The 17,917-nt window shown below is 38.6% G+C and overlaps 1 protein-coding gene across 1 annotated transcript in view; it reads right to left on the bottom strand.

Moving 5' to 3' along the window:
- COL19A1 (collagen type XIX alpha 1 chain) overlaps positions 1–17,917 on the bottom strand; it is a gene marked incomplete in the record, with an annotated part of 3,251,042 nt that overhangs the window by 2,533,109 nt on the left and 700,016 nt on the right.

Below are 17,917 nucleotides of genomic sequence, written 5' to 3'. Positions count from 1 at the left end.
TGTGAACTCATGCAGAGCATAACAGCAAAGCACAAGGGTCAACTACTGTTAATTTCTGTCAGCTAAATGTAATGATGGATGTTTTTATGCAACCAAAACATCTTGGACTGGAAGAATGAAGCTGGCATAGTTTATTTGAACTAAAAAGAAGCCATTTATTTTTTCATACAAATATGGAAAACCAGTAGATTGATAAGTAATAAACTATATATCATAAACTTGTAATGAGAACCTGAAAATCTTTGGCTTAGTTTTTAAATATATATACAAAGCATGTGGCAAGCTGTATGCCATATTCCATTAGAAAACTTTCCTCAGTTGTACAGATCTTTTCATATTTTACAAAAAGTAAGCAGGAAAAGTAGACAAAGACTGACTGTGCAATGTTTGGTTTAATAATTGTTTTATTTGCTCTTTTCTCTAGAAAATAACTGTTAAGCGGGATGTTCTGTACTCCTAAAGTACAGAGACACTAGACATGCCGAAGGGGTTTTTTTTAGAGCAGGGGTACTGGGTGTGCAGCTCTTTGTATGTAATGTTTGTGAGGCTATATACCCCATAAAAAAAAACAACAAAATTTGAAAAAAAAACCCTCAAATGCATTACTCTGTCATTAATTTGTTCTAGATTTTGGTGGGCATATGAATCAATGGAAAGGAAAAGGGACTAATAAGAATGTATAGTGATGCTAAAAAAAACGTTCTTTGCATCAAGGACACATTTGCTACTACACACATATTCACCAGCTGACACTGCATTTTACAGCTTTTGCTTAAGGCTGGTATAACTGAACAACCAGCGCATTACATAAATGAATAAAAAAAGTCATGCATTAATGAAATCTATAAATATCCCACTGTAATTATGATTTTTGATGTTTGTTCCCCCATCCAGTTTTTTATCTTTGTCACAGAAGAACAAAAGATTTCAAATGTAGTGATTTATGTATTGAACTGTTATAGGTTCATAGGTAGGTACTAGGCTATCGGCCCAAGGGCCTATGTAAGCCTAGCCAGCAAGTATCCATAGCTTACACCACCCAAGAAAGTTATTTTCCTGTGCCACTGTCCAGCAGAGACACAGAAGTGATCCCCGGGGTGTATTTCCTATTTCCCATCCACTCATCAAGATTTTTCTTGAAGAGTGCTAATAAAGAGCTTTGCTTAACATAGATGGGTAGCTTGTTCCAGAGTATAGGAAGTCTCTGGGACAGGAATCTATCCCTCCAGCGTGTCCTTTTTATTGTGGTGACAAGGTTTAGGTCCCTAGAGCATGTAGCTCAGAGGGATTGGGATTTCTTTAGGTGTAGCATGTCCAACAGCTCTGGGTCTGGCATAGCTTTATATGTTAGGCAAAGATCACCTCGGAGTAGGTGATATGCTATGGAGTAAAGTTGGAGTTTTTTGAGGTGGTCAATGTAGGGCATTTATTTGAGGCCAGTAATCCTCTTTGTGAAGTACTTCTGTGGCCTTTCCAGCTGCTGCAGATGTCTTGTGAGGTACATTCCAAAAGGGACGTTGTACTCTATAATGGGTCTAATGAGTGACAAGTAGAGGGGAACAATGACCTCTTTTTTCCTGGGTGAGAACCCTTTTATGATGAGGTGTGCCACATAGAAGGATTTCCTGACTACTATGGCGATGTGACTATCAAAGGAGAGACGACTGTCCACCTGGGTCCCAAGGTCTCTTATCAAACATTCAGTGTTAAGTAGATTGCTTGTACGTGGTTGGTGTCACTTTCATGTGTTGAACTGGAATTAGTATCGCATTCCACCCTACGGCTTTTTTAGTTTGGATTGTTTGGTCATTGGTGAAAAGCCACACTACTTTTGGTTTTAAGTAGATTGCTGCCTATGTGGTAGTTCATGGGTACAGAGTTTTTATCAAAGGGGATAACACTGCACTTTTTGGCATTGAGCTTGAGGCCATGGCTCTGACACCAGGCATCTGTCTCAGTGAGGCCCTTCTGTAGGATGTCCACATCATTTGGGAACTTGACTATGACTTCTAGTTTGCAGTCATCTGTCACCTTCATTAGCCAGAGGTCTTCTGTGTTAGCCTGTACTTCGGAGAAGTAGATACCAAACAGGAGAGGTCCCAGGATGGAACCCTGTGGTACTCCACTTTTCACTGCTTTGAGGTCAGATTTGGAGTTTGCAACTTTACAGTGTGGGTTCTGTCAGTGAGCCAGTTGGCAGCCCATCTTGTGATGTAGGGATTTATACCTAGTTTAGTGAGTTTAGCTATAATTCCAGAATGGGGGATGTGCCAAAAGCCTTGGCGAGGTCAAGATAGGCTGTGTGGACAACCTTACCCTCATCCACGGCTTTGGTTACTGCCTCAAAGAAGTTGTTCAGGTTCAGGAGGCATGATCTGCCTTTCACAAACCTGAACTGGGTGGGATCCAGAGTTTGGAGGTTACCAATGTCTTTGTTTATGAATTCCATGATGATACGTTCCATGGCCTTGCAGATCAGGCTCGTCAGGCTAATAGGTCAATAGTTCCAGGGATCAGTGGTGGCTCCCCTTTGTGGAGTGGGATAACTGTTGCTGTGCACCATTCAGTGGGAAGAAAGCCTGAGGTGCTTAAGTGGGGAGCCAGTTCATTCTGAAGTTCATGTAAAACACAGCCTGGGGTGTTGTCTAGTCCCATGGATGCTGTGTTTTTGGCTTTAGAGAGTGCAGCTTTTACCTGCATAGTTGTAATTACAGGGACTCTACATTCTTCCTGTATAGATATAAGCCCTTTAAGGGGTGAGAGGTGGGTAAAGTTAGCACTGAACCGATCTGCCAGGATATTGGCAATATCAGTTGGTTCTGTAATTTTTGTGCCTTTGTGCTGTAACTCAGAGCAGATCTGGGTGTTGCCATCTATATTCTTGACATAGCTATAGAATGCTTTGTGGCTGTCCTTGGAATTAGTGGTGATTTTGTTTTCATAGCTAGCTTTGGAGGATCTTATAAGGGATCTCAGCTTCTTACTGAGGCTGACCAAGGAGCTCCTCCACTCATGGGATTTTACTCTCTTTTGCAACAGTTTCTTCCTTCTGTTGTACAGTTTGTTTATGGCAGGGGACCACCAGATTGGCTTCCTTTTTTTGGAGGACAGCGTCTTGGTTCTGTTTGGGATAGCATGATCCATGCACTCTTGTAAGTAAGTGCTTATAGAGTGCATTTGTGTAGGATTCAGCAGTTGTAACTGTATTGTCCATCTGCATGGGTGGCATGAAGTTCACCACTTCTGTCTTAAGAAGCATGAAGTTGGCTTTGGAGAAATTTTTTACTGTGGTTTTCTTAATGAGTGGTGGGGGCGGGATGTGGATATCAAGGGTGATAAGCTTATGGTCAGATCGGATCAATAAGGAGTTGACTTCAGGTGTGGAACACTGGTCACTCATGTTGGTAATGACTAGGTTTAGGATACTGTTGCCCCTGGTGGAGTGTGGATAAGTTAATCTAGGGCATTGGAGTTTATGAATTCCAGAAAGCGTTGAGCTAAGGAGTTAGTACACGAGTAGTTTTCCCAGTTAATGGTGAGGTAGTTGAAGTCACCCATTATTAGGGTGTTTGGTCGAACTCTAATATTTTCCAGTACATCAAGAAAAGAGGAGTGGGAATCCTGGGGCATGGTGTAGGATCTGTAGCAAGCTACAATTTGGATTGCAGTTTTGCCCAGAGTTAGTTGCACTTGGATAACCTCGGATGCATTATGCTGAGCAACTAGCCTGCAGGTGTGGATATCCTTAATGAATATGGACACACCTCCACCATTGGTGTTTTGGTCCAGGTTACATGGCCGAAAAGTGTGGTATGAGTTATAGCCTGGTAGTGCAGGGGTGCTCTCTGGAGCCTTGAACCAGGTCTCAGTCACTGCACAGATATCGATGTTCTCCATTTTAAAGAGTGCCTCGAGTGAGTGCATTTTGAGATTTAGACTTCTAGCATTGAGTAGCATTACCCTCAGTTTTTGCTTGCCTGTTCCTGTTAGGGTGGTGAATTTGTTATTTGAACCCTGCCTAAAAAAGGCAATATAGGGGCAGCAAGAGCCTTAGCCAGTATCCGGAATCCCAGGGGCGACAGGTGCAGGTCATCTGTGGCAAAGCATCGTGGTCTGTCGACCATGTTATCCCAAGCAGACAGATACTGGATCCCCTTAGAATGACATCAGAAGCTTAGCCAATTATTGAAGTCAATCATTTTGTCCTTGTACTGCGGTATCATTCTGGGCGATGGCCGAATGCTACTCAGGGCTAGGGTCATACCTGCCTAGGTTACAAGATCGGAGAGCTCTTCCATGTCTCTTTTCATGTAGTCCAGAGAGGTATGTCTCAGGTCATTCACACCAACATGGACAATGACAGAGTCATATTTGTACTTGTTGTGGAGTGACCCGAGTGTGTGGGTTATGTGGTGGATCCTGGCACCCGACAGGCAACTGACAGTAACCTTCTCCTTGTTTAGCCTGGTGAGTGGGACATCAGTGTGCCTGACTATAGAGTCACCTGTGACTAGTGTGTTGGGTACGTTGTTTTGCCTTATTGGCTGTGGTTGAGTGGCACACTGAGTCTGTGGGCTATGTGTCATTTGGGTTGTGTTGGGGGATGGAGGTTGCTTGCATTTCTGCTTTGGATGTTTCTGTTGCTTAGACAGATTATTATTGAGAGTCTCCGCGAATGTTTTTGTGTTACTGTGTGTGGATTTTGGTGGTGTTGATTTAGTGAGACTATGTGATGAGTGTGGTGTGGTGCAAATGTTTACCTTCGCCTCATGACTGTCAAGATCAGTCTTGGTTGGAGAGAGCTTTACCTCCAGTTTGGCTAGAAAAGTGCATCTCTCACAGGTTGTAGTGTTGAGTGGTAGGAGGAGAGGGTTGTCTGTGTACATGAGGCAATTTCTACATTGTCTCAAGATGCCCAGATTCATCAGATAGGAGAGAACACTGGAAGCTGACCCTTGGACATGCCTGAATAAAAAATTATTTTCCTCTAGATAAGTGAGGAAAGTGAGTACAAGAGCTGTTTTTCTCTAAGCAAGTGAGAAAGGTATGTACAAAAAATTGTTTTCCTCTAGGTAATGAGGAAGACTGAGTGCTATAGTAATTAGTAGCTTATTTAGTGCTTACAAGTTTTGAACAAGTGCTGAGCATGAACAAGCAAATTTAAGTGCTAAAACTAAGAATCTGTATCTGCACTAGACGAGTTACAGGACAGAAACAAGTGCAAATGCAGGCTTTCAAATCAGAAAGTTGAGAGAGATGGAAGATTGCCCAAACGGCCAATAACTATAATTTCTGGGCCAGAACTACTCCTTATGTGGTAGACAGGTTACCTAGTGCTTACCACTCCCACTGATAATCTAGAAGGCTTCCCTCCAACACAGAAAGGCTTGGGGGGCTCAGAAGCTTACATACAGTCCTGGATACAGCAAATCTGTATCTGGAACACTAGTTTCAGGAAAGGTAGGAAACAGGCTTACAGTTTTTTTTTTTTTTTTTTTTTTTACAGAAAAGTAGCAAAAACAGTAGTAAAAACAATTCACATGCAGTGCAAGCTAGCACACTTGAGTATGTAGCAATATTAGACCAAACACAGTTTAAAAAATGCAATTAAATTAAAAAGGACTAAAAGCAAGTGCAGAAAGAGTTTATTAGGTAGAATGTGGTAAAGAGATGGGACTGGGGTAGTGTCCCAGATCAAATCTTTTGCAACTGCAAAAGCCACCAAATTTAATGTGGGACACAGTTTCAACAGAGATGTAAGCAACAACTAACAGTACAAAATTTAAAACCAAAAAAATATTCTCAGCTCTGTATATTTGCCGATCAGTCTCTTAGAACAGTGAGACAACAGTTTCAATAGAGATCTAAGCAACAATTAACAAACTCTATAACCAAAAGAAATATACTCAGCTCTGTATATTTGCAGATAATCTGTACAGCAGTCTCTCAGAACACAGGTTCCAGCAATTTGAATGCTTGAATGCTTGTGTTTTGTTTCCCTGCATTTGAGAATTTCCCTGGTGATGCTTAACAAGTACCACTTTTATCACACATCCTGCTATAGAATCTTAAAGCAAGCAACACTATTTTAAAACTACATTATGTTTATGTAATTAAGTAATTCAGTCATTCTCTGATATCCACTTAATCTTGTTCAGAGTTATTGGGCAGGCAGCTGTGTACTATCCAGCTAGCATGATATAAGATCAAGTGTTGGATAAGACATCTGTCAATTGAAAAATGCAAATGCACATGCAAGCAAACCCCCCCACACACACATACAAACACACGAGCACTCATGCACATGTACGCAATATGCTCTATATATGAGTGGAAACCGTCACAGATATAGAAAACTCACACAGATTATGTGTTCCAAGCAGTAAAAAAAAAAAAAAATCAGTTTTGTGATGTCATTTGGTTTGATGTGATGTAATTTAAAATTTTTTGTCATTAAATCTATGAAGAAATACACTAGCATACAGTATCTACCACTGGCTCTCTCTGAAGACTGTGCCCAGTCTCTTCCAACCTCCAGCTACCTCTCTCCCCAGTTATAGCTTATCACCTGATCTAGGTATTAAAATAAAAGGAATTTTTTTTATTTATTTTTCTGATATTTGCTTAGCAGGGAAAGTCCAACTGGGCATAGAACCTGATTTCAGTGGAAGCCCGGGATAAAATCTCTAATAATAGGACATTTAATACATGTACAATAATACATTTGTAATACAAGTGTGGCGAGAGAAGAGACATCAGTGCAATGTTTACGTAATCCAATGAGGTGGCAGAAAAAATAACAGCACAATATTTACATTTATCAGTATTTATAGTTTTCTGTAACTAGCTAGTTAACATTATTGTGTTTCTATAAATTTTACAGTTTGACAACTTGCTTGTTTACAGAAGAGAGCTAAACTTTGGCTTTGTAGGTGAGTCATTGTTAAAAAGATAATGGGATAAGAAGAAAATAGAGAAAGAGTAAGAGACGAAGAGAACGATGAGAGGATGACCAGAAGAAGAGAAAGAAAGATGTTTCAGCCTGGTGCAATGTGAGTACAGAGCCAGGACTGGCTGTTTTAGTGAGTGTTTAAACAGGTTAGTGGAAAAAATCAGTCAAATGTCTGTTTGGATATTGTTCCAAGCTTTGGTTACTGAGTTGAGTATAGAGATAGACTTTTTGGGTTTATAAATTGTAAATTGTTTTTTCAAAACAGCAAATGGGTGGTTTGGTAGGTAGTGATTCAGACTAAAGTTAACATCAGGACAGATGTTGTATCTTTCGGCTTTTCCTGGTTAGGGGTCGCCAAAGCGGAACTCCAGTCCGCTAATGATTGGCAGTAGATTTTTACGTACCGAGTTGCCAGCCCTGACACACAACCTTCAACAAAGGTATGCCCATTCACGCATGTCTCCACACAGAAGACGCTTTAGCTGACAATTGAACAGGGCAATGTCTTACTTTGAGGCGACAACACTACTGCAGCACCACCACCGCAGTACAACATCAGGACAGATAAAGGGGTTGTATATCATTTTTGTATGGCTGGAGAAGGTGGGTATATCTGAGACAGAAAGTAGCTCAAGCTAGTTCAAGGATCTGAGAGTAGTGCAATGATGGGAACTGACTGATTTGCTGCAAATCTAAACACTGTATTATAACATAGTGTAAACGTTGATGCTATCACATTGGTTAGAATGGCAGAAGTGAAGAGGGAAGGGGATATGAGCTAGCAAGTGTAGCTCTGCAGCAGTCGGCGAATCTTTTGTTTGATCTATAAAGCAATCCAAGTTTTTGGAGTGTTTTTATGGATTTCTGAATATGTAAGTCAAATTTAAGTTGGCCATCTGTTATTATACCTAGTAGTCTGGTATGAGAAATTAGTTAAATAATGGTAAAGTCTAATCACTAAATTTTGAAGTTGTCATTGTTAAGTATTAGGGACTTAGGAAAGAATAAAACTAGTTATTTAGGGGCTTGAGGAATAGTTGATTGTCAGTTAACCAATTTTTGATGGAACTGAAAGCATCTTGTATGATGATTTGAGGGACACTGCCTGCTGAGAAAATGCAAATGGCATTGTCTGTGTTTTGTATCAGAGAAGCATGCTGGGAAGAGTGTGAAGACTTTTAATAAATATATTAAAGACTAGGGGGCAAATGATGGAGCTTTTTGGGACCCCAGTCTTCACTGGGTAGACAGCAGAAAAAGTAGAAAGCCATTTAACTGATTGCCAATGATTAAATATACAGCTAGCAAACCAGTAAAGATTAGGGTTGGATAGACCTAATGCAGACATTTTTAATAGCAGTTTTGCATGGGACACAGTATTGAAAGCTTTACAGAGATCTAGAAAGTGGGAGAAGACTAATTTATTGCTATCAGTAGTCTTAATGATATTGTTTAGCAAGACTATAAAGGCAGTAGTTGTACTATATGCTGGCTGGAAGCCATATTGAGTTGGGGGTGAAGAATTTTTCATGAAATAACTACTGCAGCAGTTGTTTGTGGAAGCATTTTCCAATGTTTTAGAGAGAAGGGTCATGAAGACAATAGGTCTAAAAGTTTCTATTTCAGTAGAGTTACCTCCTTCGTGTAGTGAATGATATATGATTTTTTTCCATAAGGAAGGAACATATAATTCTTGAATGGAACTACTGGTTAAAATAGAGAGTGGGTTTGTAATTGCAGAGTAGACTAGCTTCAGGTATTCTGAAGCAAAGTTGTTGACTGAGGTGGCACAAGGCTTGAGTTTGCTTAATAGATGTTTTATATATGAGATAGAAATGGGTTCTAGGAAGAAAGTATGCTATTGAAGTTTGCATGCTGTTTTGGTCTGGAGAGGGATGGTAAGGAACTGTTAGTGAGAATAGCTATGGTGTCTTTGAAGTAGGAGTTAAATTTGGCAGCAGTATCAAAGGGAGATATGTCTGAGCAAGGGTTTGGTGTATTATGTGTTCCAGGGTATAAGTTTTATTTGCTGAATACCAGAATTCTTCAGGAGTATGTTTTAGATTAAGTTATCATTTGTCATTTTAGAACAAACTATTATAAATACTATTAAAATAAATACAATTACAACTCACTGCATAAAATAAATAAATTATTTTTAAAAACACGTTATGAGATAAATGGTGTTTGCCTTGCTATCCCATGACAAGCATTTGTCCTTTTGACCTTTACTGCCTAATAGGTTGCAAACACTTCAGTATACTTCTTGGAGTTTCTGGGAAATGAAGCTCATTTGCTGTCTTCCAATGGCGTTCTTAACATAGCTATATTGAGATGTCTTCTTTTCTGGATTTTCACAAATTACATGCATCTAAACTTAAGTAATGATCTGAGTCTCCTTAGGTGTGCTATATACATTCCACATCCATCATCCATCAACATTATCCAAAAGACAATTGCTGATATGTTATCCACCAATATTAACAAAAGCAGTACCATTCTGTGTGATTTTAATTTCAATGCTAATGGCCTAGATGGTCCAGAACTCAAGAGAATGTCAAATTTCTTTGTCTAGAATGACTAAAGCAACTGATGTGGCCAAATGCATAGATAAAATCATGCAACACCTGACCTGATAAATATAAAACAAAGATGTGCGAACATAGGAATTCTGTCAAATCCTATCACTGATCATTCTCCATAATCTCAATATAGTCTTTAAAAAAACATCTATTATTACTGACAGACCCTTTCCTCTGAACAAATAAAAACTACTAGACACCCACCTAAACAATATAGACTAGACCCCACCCTGTTACCAAATAACTTCTAGGATCCAGTTTACATAAACCTGACCATTTCATGTGAGAAGGAAACTAAAATTATTTCTGTTAGTAAATGATCTCAAAAAGCATGCTTAACTTCTGGAAATTTCAACCTAAAAGGTATAACTGCAAACATTAAGATTGTCTCACATTGGGAGCAACTAGATATCACTGCCATTTGTTACTTATCTTTTGAATCATGTACAACAATGGTCTCTGCTGGTACATTTGTAGACATGACATATGCCTTCAAAATAGTAAATTAGAGCATGATACACAAAAAAACTCTAGAAATTAAATGAGGCGAAAACACCATACTGTGGTTTAAAAATTACTTGCAAGACAGAACTTTTCAAATCCAAGCTAATATCTCACCTTTTGGGTGACACAGCAGTGCAGCAGTTAGCATTCTAACCTCACAGCAAGAGTTTCCCCGGTTTGATTCTTGGCTGAGGTGCTTTCTGTGTGGAGTCTGCATGTCCTCCCTGGGTTCGTATGAGTTTCCTATGGGTGCTCTGGTTTCCTCCCACATTGAAAATACATGCTGCAGATGGACTGAACACTCTAAATTGGCTCTAGGTGTGAGTATGTGTATGAGTATGTGGTATGGCTCAGCTACCATGACAGGGCTATCCTCCTGACAGTAAAAGCCTTGGCCCTAGATGATTGTCACTGTTGAAGTGACATCCCAATCCCATGTGCAAAAATGGGAAAAGGGGTTGAGGACTGAGGAATGGCACTCACTTTCTGAAACACAAATACTTAATATTATAATCCAGCAAAGCAATAGCATAGCAAGAGTGGGGAGAAGGGAGCAATTGCCCCAGGTGCAAAGTGTTAGGGGCTGTGGTTAAGAAGCAGGCTAGAACCTTTTTATTTCTGTATCAAAACACCGGTACAGAAAGGCACTTGAATTTAGCAAATTTTTCTTTAGTAATCTGAAGAAGTCATTGTTTTTTATCCCCCTTTTTTGGGGGTTTTCACTTGAAGAGTGGGGGGGGGGGTTGCGCACAGATCAATTTTACTGGCTTCCTGCAGTTTGCAGAAGTGCTTTTAGTTTTCCCTTCACTTGAAGAGCTGAGGGGGTGGGACACTAGTTTTTGAGACCAGTATGGGGCACTCGTTGAGCTGGCTGTACCCCTGCCTCAAAGCTCTGCCCTGCGTCCACTATCTCTTTGTCTCTTCATTAATGATATCACCCATGATTTACATAACTATAAAACAGTTATGCATGCAGTTGATACTCTGCTACTTGAAGCTCAAAATTCTCACCAAGCAATGCAAGCTACACAGTCTCAATTCACTGATCTTTGCGAATGTCTCTGTAAAAATGAACTCCAAATTAATAGTAACAAGACAAATGCTGTGCTCTTCTCCACCACAAAGATACTGACAACACTGTCACCTATAATCATAGACCTAAAAGGAAACATTACATCAAATGTTAAGCAAGAAAAGTATATTGGTGTAACACTTTTCTCCTCTCTAAATCTCAGTATTCAAACAGGCAACATAACCACCAAAGATTTAACATAACTAAAAGTTTGTTATCAGATCTCACACCTTTTTTCCCCCATATCATATATGGCAGTAGCCAAAATATTTGAATTCTCAATCTTAAATATGCTTTAAAAATTTTAAACTATGTTATCAGAACTCTAATTCTCTGCCATATATCATAAATGAACATAGCCATAAATGTCCTAATTCCCAACATTAAATATGGATCGCTAATTCCTGCTCTTCACTCACCACATGACACACACACACACACACACACACACACACACACACACACACACACACACACACACACACAAATAATGAAAATGAAATAAGGCACCAAAAGACAAAGACTATGGTGTAGGTAAACCGGTCCTCCAAAAAATAAATCATACAATATCACAGTCAAAGGAGGCAACAGAACACAGCAGTAAAATTCAAAAATTTAATCCCAAAACAAACAGTAGAACAAACAGTAAGTGCTTTCACAGCAACAGCTGCTTCATCAGACAAACAAGGATCCAAGCCGTAGTACTTTTACACAGCAAAGCAGCCAACTGGCATGCAAAAACAATTAGGACTTAACTAGAGACCTTAAAGCCACACCAAAAAAGTGCAACTCAGAACTCATTATGTAAACATAAAAACATTTCATTCATAAAAACATATAAAGCATTTCATTCAACAGCCAAAAAAATGCAGCTCTGAGCTCATTATATAAACATAAAAACATTTGATACATAAAAACATATAGAACATTTCATTCATAAAAGTATCCATATAAAAATGCTAAACATAATTAATATCTATCTGGCTAAGGGCCTATTCATTAGAACTGGTTTAATAGAAAAGTTATCATTGAGGCCCTTCCCCATATTAGCTTTCATTCTAATAATCCAGTTCAATTCTTTGTTTTCTACCTTAGTTCTATGTGGGCCCCCCCTTATACCCACATTGACTATTTCAACAGCCATAAACTTAAAATTGTGCTGAGCACCTAGTAACATGATGTGCTTAGATAGAGCATTAGTCTCAGCTCTCCTGGAGATATCATATTGATGCTCCCTCATCCTGTCTCGTAGCCTGCGTGTTGTCATCCCAATGTAGAAACAGTAACAAACCATGCAGTAGGCTAAATAAACTAGATTCACTGTGTTACAGTTAGCTCTGGCTCTGAAAAACATCTTTTTATGCATATCTGGATGTTCAAATGCAGCACTACTGTCAATCAAATGACAGTAGTTACATGCTTGACAAGGAAATGTACCAATATTTAGCTGTGTATCAGTACTGGAATTGAATTTTGGATAACATAACAATTTCTTAAGTGATCTTTTATTCTTATACATATAGCTCGGGGTTTCTCCTACTATCCCAGTGTTAAGCATAGATGTCCTTCAACAATCTAATGTTGCTGGCGTAAGTAACTGGTACTCTCAATTTACAGTTGGTCACTTTCTGTTTGCAAAATTGAGTGGGTGAAGAGAAATATGGCTTACCCTCCTGAGTTCTGGATGCATAAGCTCGAGCTGTAACCGAGCTAATTTCTTTCTTATCATAACCCCTCTCAAGGAATCGCTGTTCCATATGTTTCAATTCACAAGAGAAGGTGGAGTCACCTGCTGTCAATCTGGATGTACTTAACATCTGTGCTGTCACAACATTATTAAAAATGTGTCCAGGATGCATAATGTGTCTATGGACAAACGTATTCCTATGGCAACTTTTCCTATAGATTTCAGAAGTAAAAGTGCCATCAAGTCCCCTGGTAATCCTAACATCAAGAAAATCCATATTTACAGTAGAGCTACTGGCCGTCAAACTAAGAAAGTCAATGCTACTGTTAAGTTGACCAAGATATTAAGACAGCTCATCACCAGTACCCTCCCACAGGAGGAAAAGATCATCAACAAATCTCCTATAAAAAACAACGTGTCCGGACCTCAGCTGAGGCATGATATGCATTTCCTCCCATTTTGCCATAACAAGGTTGGCGTAGCTATTGGCACAAGAAGTGCCCATAGCTACACCATCCCTTTGTTTAAAAATACCTTCTTCAAACATAAAAATGTTATTGTCAAGAACAAGTTCCATAAGCATACACAGTAAATCTATCTTATGGATCTCATATGTACCATCTTGCTTTAAATAGTCTCCCAACATCTCTATCCCTGTAATATTGGGTATGCACGTAAAACGGGATTTCACATCTAATGCTACCATAGTGCAACCAGCAACAGGTGGTTTAACTTGTATATGAACAAACAAGTCCCTAAGGAACTGTTCAGTATGCTTTAAAATATAACAATTCTTAACTAAAATTGGTTTCAAATGTTGTTCAACATAGATGGAGAGGGGTTCAGTGCACTATCCCCTTCCAGCTACCTTAGCATTAACTGTAGGCAGTATAAAGCAACTCGTTTTCCTAAAAATATTAGCATTATTATTACTAGTGCCATGTGAATCATTAAAAAACATCTTTAAACTGACATTTCTAGTAAAAGTCTTAAGTTCTATAACGTTTTCAGTGAGAGTCATTTTGGTAGATGGTATGAAGCTCATACCTTTGTTTTGAAGGTTCATTTCAATGGCCTTTAGTCTACGACTAGATAAATTCCAAACTAGCATTGTTCCCACATCTTCTTCAATGTTAATGGAGTCCCTTCCTCGGCCAATGCCTTCCTCTTGAATCATGCTCTTCATGAACTGATATCTTTGCAGCTTATATAAAAAGGCATAACGGCTGCCTTTAATTAACAGAGACACTTAGCTTCTGAGTAAATTGATATTTGAAATTTGAAAAATAAGCTACTCTTCACCTCTTGTAAAATTCTCCAAATCAGAGAACAAAACTAGTCCCCTAAAAGCAGCCAAAAAATTACTCTCAGTTTTATTTTACCTAGATTTTAAACTAGCCATGGAGAAAAGTAGGACCCACCTTATTTAATTAACTACCAGCAGCCATAAAAATCTGGAAATGCTGCAAAATTCAAAAAAAATTTTTGTAGGCATTGCTTGCTGAAAAAAATCTAAGTGCAACTTGCTTTCAAGAAATCGACTAATTTTTGCAGCTTTTAACAGTATGTACTCCTGATCTCAAAAACATTCTACTTGCATATTTTGTAAATAGAGCCCTAAAGGCATTTAAATTTATTCTGATTGTACAAATTATGTGATGGTAATTAAAGTTTTATTAACAAATGTAATTCTAGCTGTTTGATATTTGTACTGTATTTGCAAAGAATTGTTTGTTTTGTACTACAGTATCTTTGATAATTGTCATATTCGTTCTTTATGTGCTTGGCAATTATTATCACTGTACTCATGACTGAAAAGGGTGAAAATACTGCTCACCTGTCCAATTATCCAATTTACAAATAAAATAAAATAAACAAATGCAAATGTGTTGCTGTTTAGTCATATAGTCAAATCCAACTTTGCATGATCTCAAGGACGTTAGCATGCTAATCCAGCACATAAGCATAGATGGATAAAGCCCTGACTAAAATCAAGGAAACCTGGGTTCAATGACAGGCTCAGGAGTCAGAGCGGCTGGTAGGGAGGGGTCAGAGCGGCTGGTATGGAGGGATAGGAATGCCCAAACCGAGATGGGGGGAGAGCACACACATGGGAGTTTCCCACAACAATCCCTAGTGGAGACTGAGGAGATTACTAAAGGGGGGTCCAAGGAGAGGAAATGACATCAGCAGCAAAGGAGGTAGGGTAATATGCCACACACCACCAGTGCATGTCCACCCCTAAGGCAGAATCACACACTCGCATGGGAGGGGGAGAGCAATGGATAGGATACTAAGAAAAAAACACAGCTAATGTCAGATGGCAAGACCCTGCAGGATGACTTTAAGTTCTCTGCTAGTGCCAACCTGTTGAGGAGTACGTCCATGAGAAAGTAGAAGCTAGCAGAGAAGGTGAATGATGTTAAGCACTGTGGTAAAAGGCCATAGGATGACTCAGGTGAGGAAAAAGTCTCAAAAAAGGGACTTCAGCCTCCTACGCATCAGTCAAGAACTGCTTCTTTATGTTCTTGCAAAAATCATATTCCTTACTTCTATTATGCTGTCCAGCCAGCATATCCTCGGTTGCTCCCTTTTATCAAAAATGCAGATGATTAATCTACACTGTTAATAGCCATCTAAATTTACAAAGAGAGCTCCAATAATAACTCAACAAACTGCAAAATCAGATTACGCAAAACCAACTATTTTCAATGAGAAGGAAACTTAAATTATTCTCTCTGGTAATGGACTCAAAAATCATCCTTATATTCAAGAAATGTCAAATTAAATTGTGTAACTGCTAAAACAGACATTATCTTACACTCATATCACTTAGGTATTATTGCCATCAATAATATATCTTTTGAAAAATGTAAAAATAATGTAAAATATATTAACCAAAATCTGATAAGTAGGCTCAACTTTATTCCCAACTAGAAAAAAGGAAGTAGCTTTAACTCTAATACTTCCTAAACTTGTATATAGTACAGCAATCATTGAAAAAAATAAGGAAAAAAAACCCCAAAATCTCTTAAAGTAACTGAAAACTGTAATATCAAGATTGATTTGGGGCTAAGGAAACCTAATTTAATAATGTAAGGTAAATGCATGAATCCCTTTGTGATATAAGTTATTGTATCGCCTGAGCTAATAAGTCATAACATGTAATTAGAATAAATTTTAAAGAAGTAGCTGACTAAAATTATAAAAAAAAGCAGGTGTTAAGTTACAAAGCATTAAGAAATGCATGTTGATACACTATGTAAAGGTGTGTATTTTTGTTTTTGTGATGGTGTAATTTAGCCGTTGTCCTTTACAGGTGACAGAAATGGGTTAGAAACTTTTGTTGTAGAAAAGCAAAATAACTAAGGAAATGTTTCCTCTGGAAGAAATAATGGAATGTTATCTTACTGCACAACTGAGGAACAGAAATGTATTGAAATGTCAACTTTATCTTTGTCCTATCTTGTTTTTGCTTAGATAGCACTAAGGCAGCCACTTCCTCATAACTTTGCTATCTCCAGTGTCTGACTGTTATGTACTAGGAGCGTATAGCAGAACAGGGTTTAGTACTTTTTAAGTTATGTATGAAGCTAATTCAGACAGATGTTTAACTAAATGTTATTGCATTCTTCCATATATATTTTTATGCCTTTAAATACTTTAACCTATATCTGAAATATCGGCCTCTTGTTTAAACAAGTTCTATTCACTTTTATGCCTTTTGCCTTGTGTGTGTGTGTGTGTGTGTGTGTGTGTGTGTGTGTGTGTGTGTGTATGTATATATATATATATATATATATATATATATATATATATATATATATATATATATATACCCAATACGAGGAGAGATATTAATATGCATAAGTTCATATTTAGAAGAATTCTGGCAGCCTTTCTGGAGAATTGTGTGTGTGTGTGTGTGTGTGTGTGTGTGTGTGTGTGTGTGTGTGTGTGTGTGTGTGTGCGAGAGATAAATTATAACTGGTATGATAGGCAGTTACTATAAGTAAATTTGTATGAAAGGCAGTTAATATGAGTAAGGGGCAAAAACTATGGCTCAAACAGTAAGAGAGCTCAGGTGCTAGGTCTAAGTCTTTGCTCTGAAGGGGGCCTGTACACAGACTAATCTGGGGTGGATGTGAAAAGTGGTGCATATTCCCTTCATATATATATATATATATATATATATATATATATATATATATATATATATATATATATATATATATATATACCCAATACGAGGAGAGATATTAATATGCATAAGTTCATATTTAGAAGAATTCTGGCAGCCTTTCTGGAGAATTGTGTGTGTGTGTGTGTGTGTGTGTGTGTGTGTGTGTGTGTGTGTGTGTGTGTGCGAGAGATAAATTATAACTGGTATGATAGGCAGTTACTATAAGTAAATTTGTATGAAAGGCAGTTAATATGAGTAAGGGGCAAAAACTATGGCTCAAACAGTGAGAGAGCTCAGGTGCTAGGTCTAAGTCTTTGCTCTGAAGGGGGCCTGTACACAGACTAATCTGGGGTGGATGTGAAAAGTGGTGCATATTCCCTTCATGTTCCTGGCACCTGGCTGTATTTTGTTAATCGATTATTGTGTTAGACTTGTTTGCACTACCCATCTTGTACCTTAATCTGCTTAGTATCACTAGTGTGACTTGAGACTGTATTACTTTGCTGCTAGCTTTGGCCTTTTCTTTATAGTTTGTAGCAGTTCATAGGTTCATAGGCGTGTACTAGGCTAATGGCCCTGGAGCCTTTACAAGCCTAGTCCATCGGATTACCCTGGCATTGTGCCACCCAACATTAGTTCCCAGTCTATCTATCAAGTAGAGCCACTGGAGTGATCCCCAGCATGAATTTTTATTTCTCATCCACTCATCAAGATTTGTCTTCAAGAGGGCCAGTGAGGTGCTCTGTTTGACATGTATGGGAAGTCAATTCCATAGCATGGGCAGTCTCTGGGTTATGAACCTGTCCTTCCAGCATGTTCTGCTGGTTATGGTAATGAGGTTGAAGTCTCTGGAGCGTGTGGTGAGGAGGGATTGAGATTTCTTTAGATGTACCATTTCTAACAGAGCTGGGTCAGACATGGCTTTGTAAGTCAAGCA

The sequence above is a fragment of the Protopterus annectens genome, chromosome 2.part2 (genome assembly GCF_019279795.1).
Source record: "Protopterus annectens isolate FY-2018-M chromosome 2.part2, PAN1.0, whole genome shotgun sequence".
Taxonomy (NCBI): Eukaryota; Metazoa; Chordata; order Ceratodontiformes; family Protopteridae; genus Protopterus; species Protopterus annectens.
The sequence above is the reverse complement of the archived record's forward strand: the minus strand, read 5'-3'. Positions and strand labels throughout refer to the sequence as shown.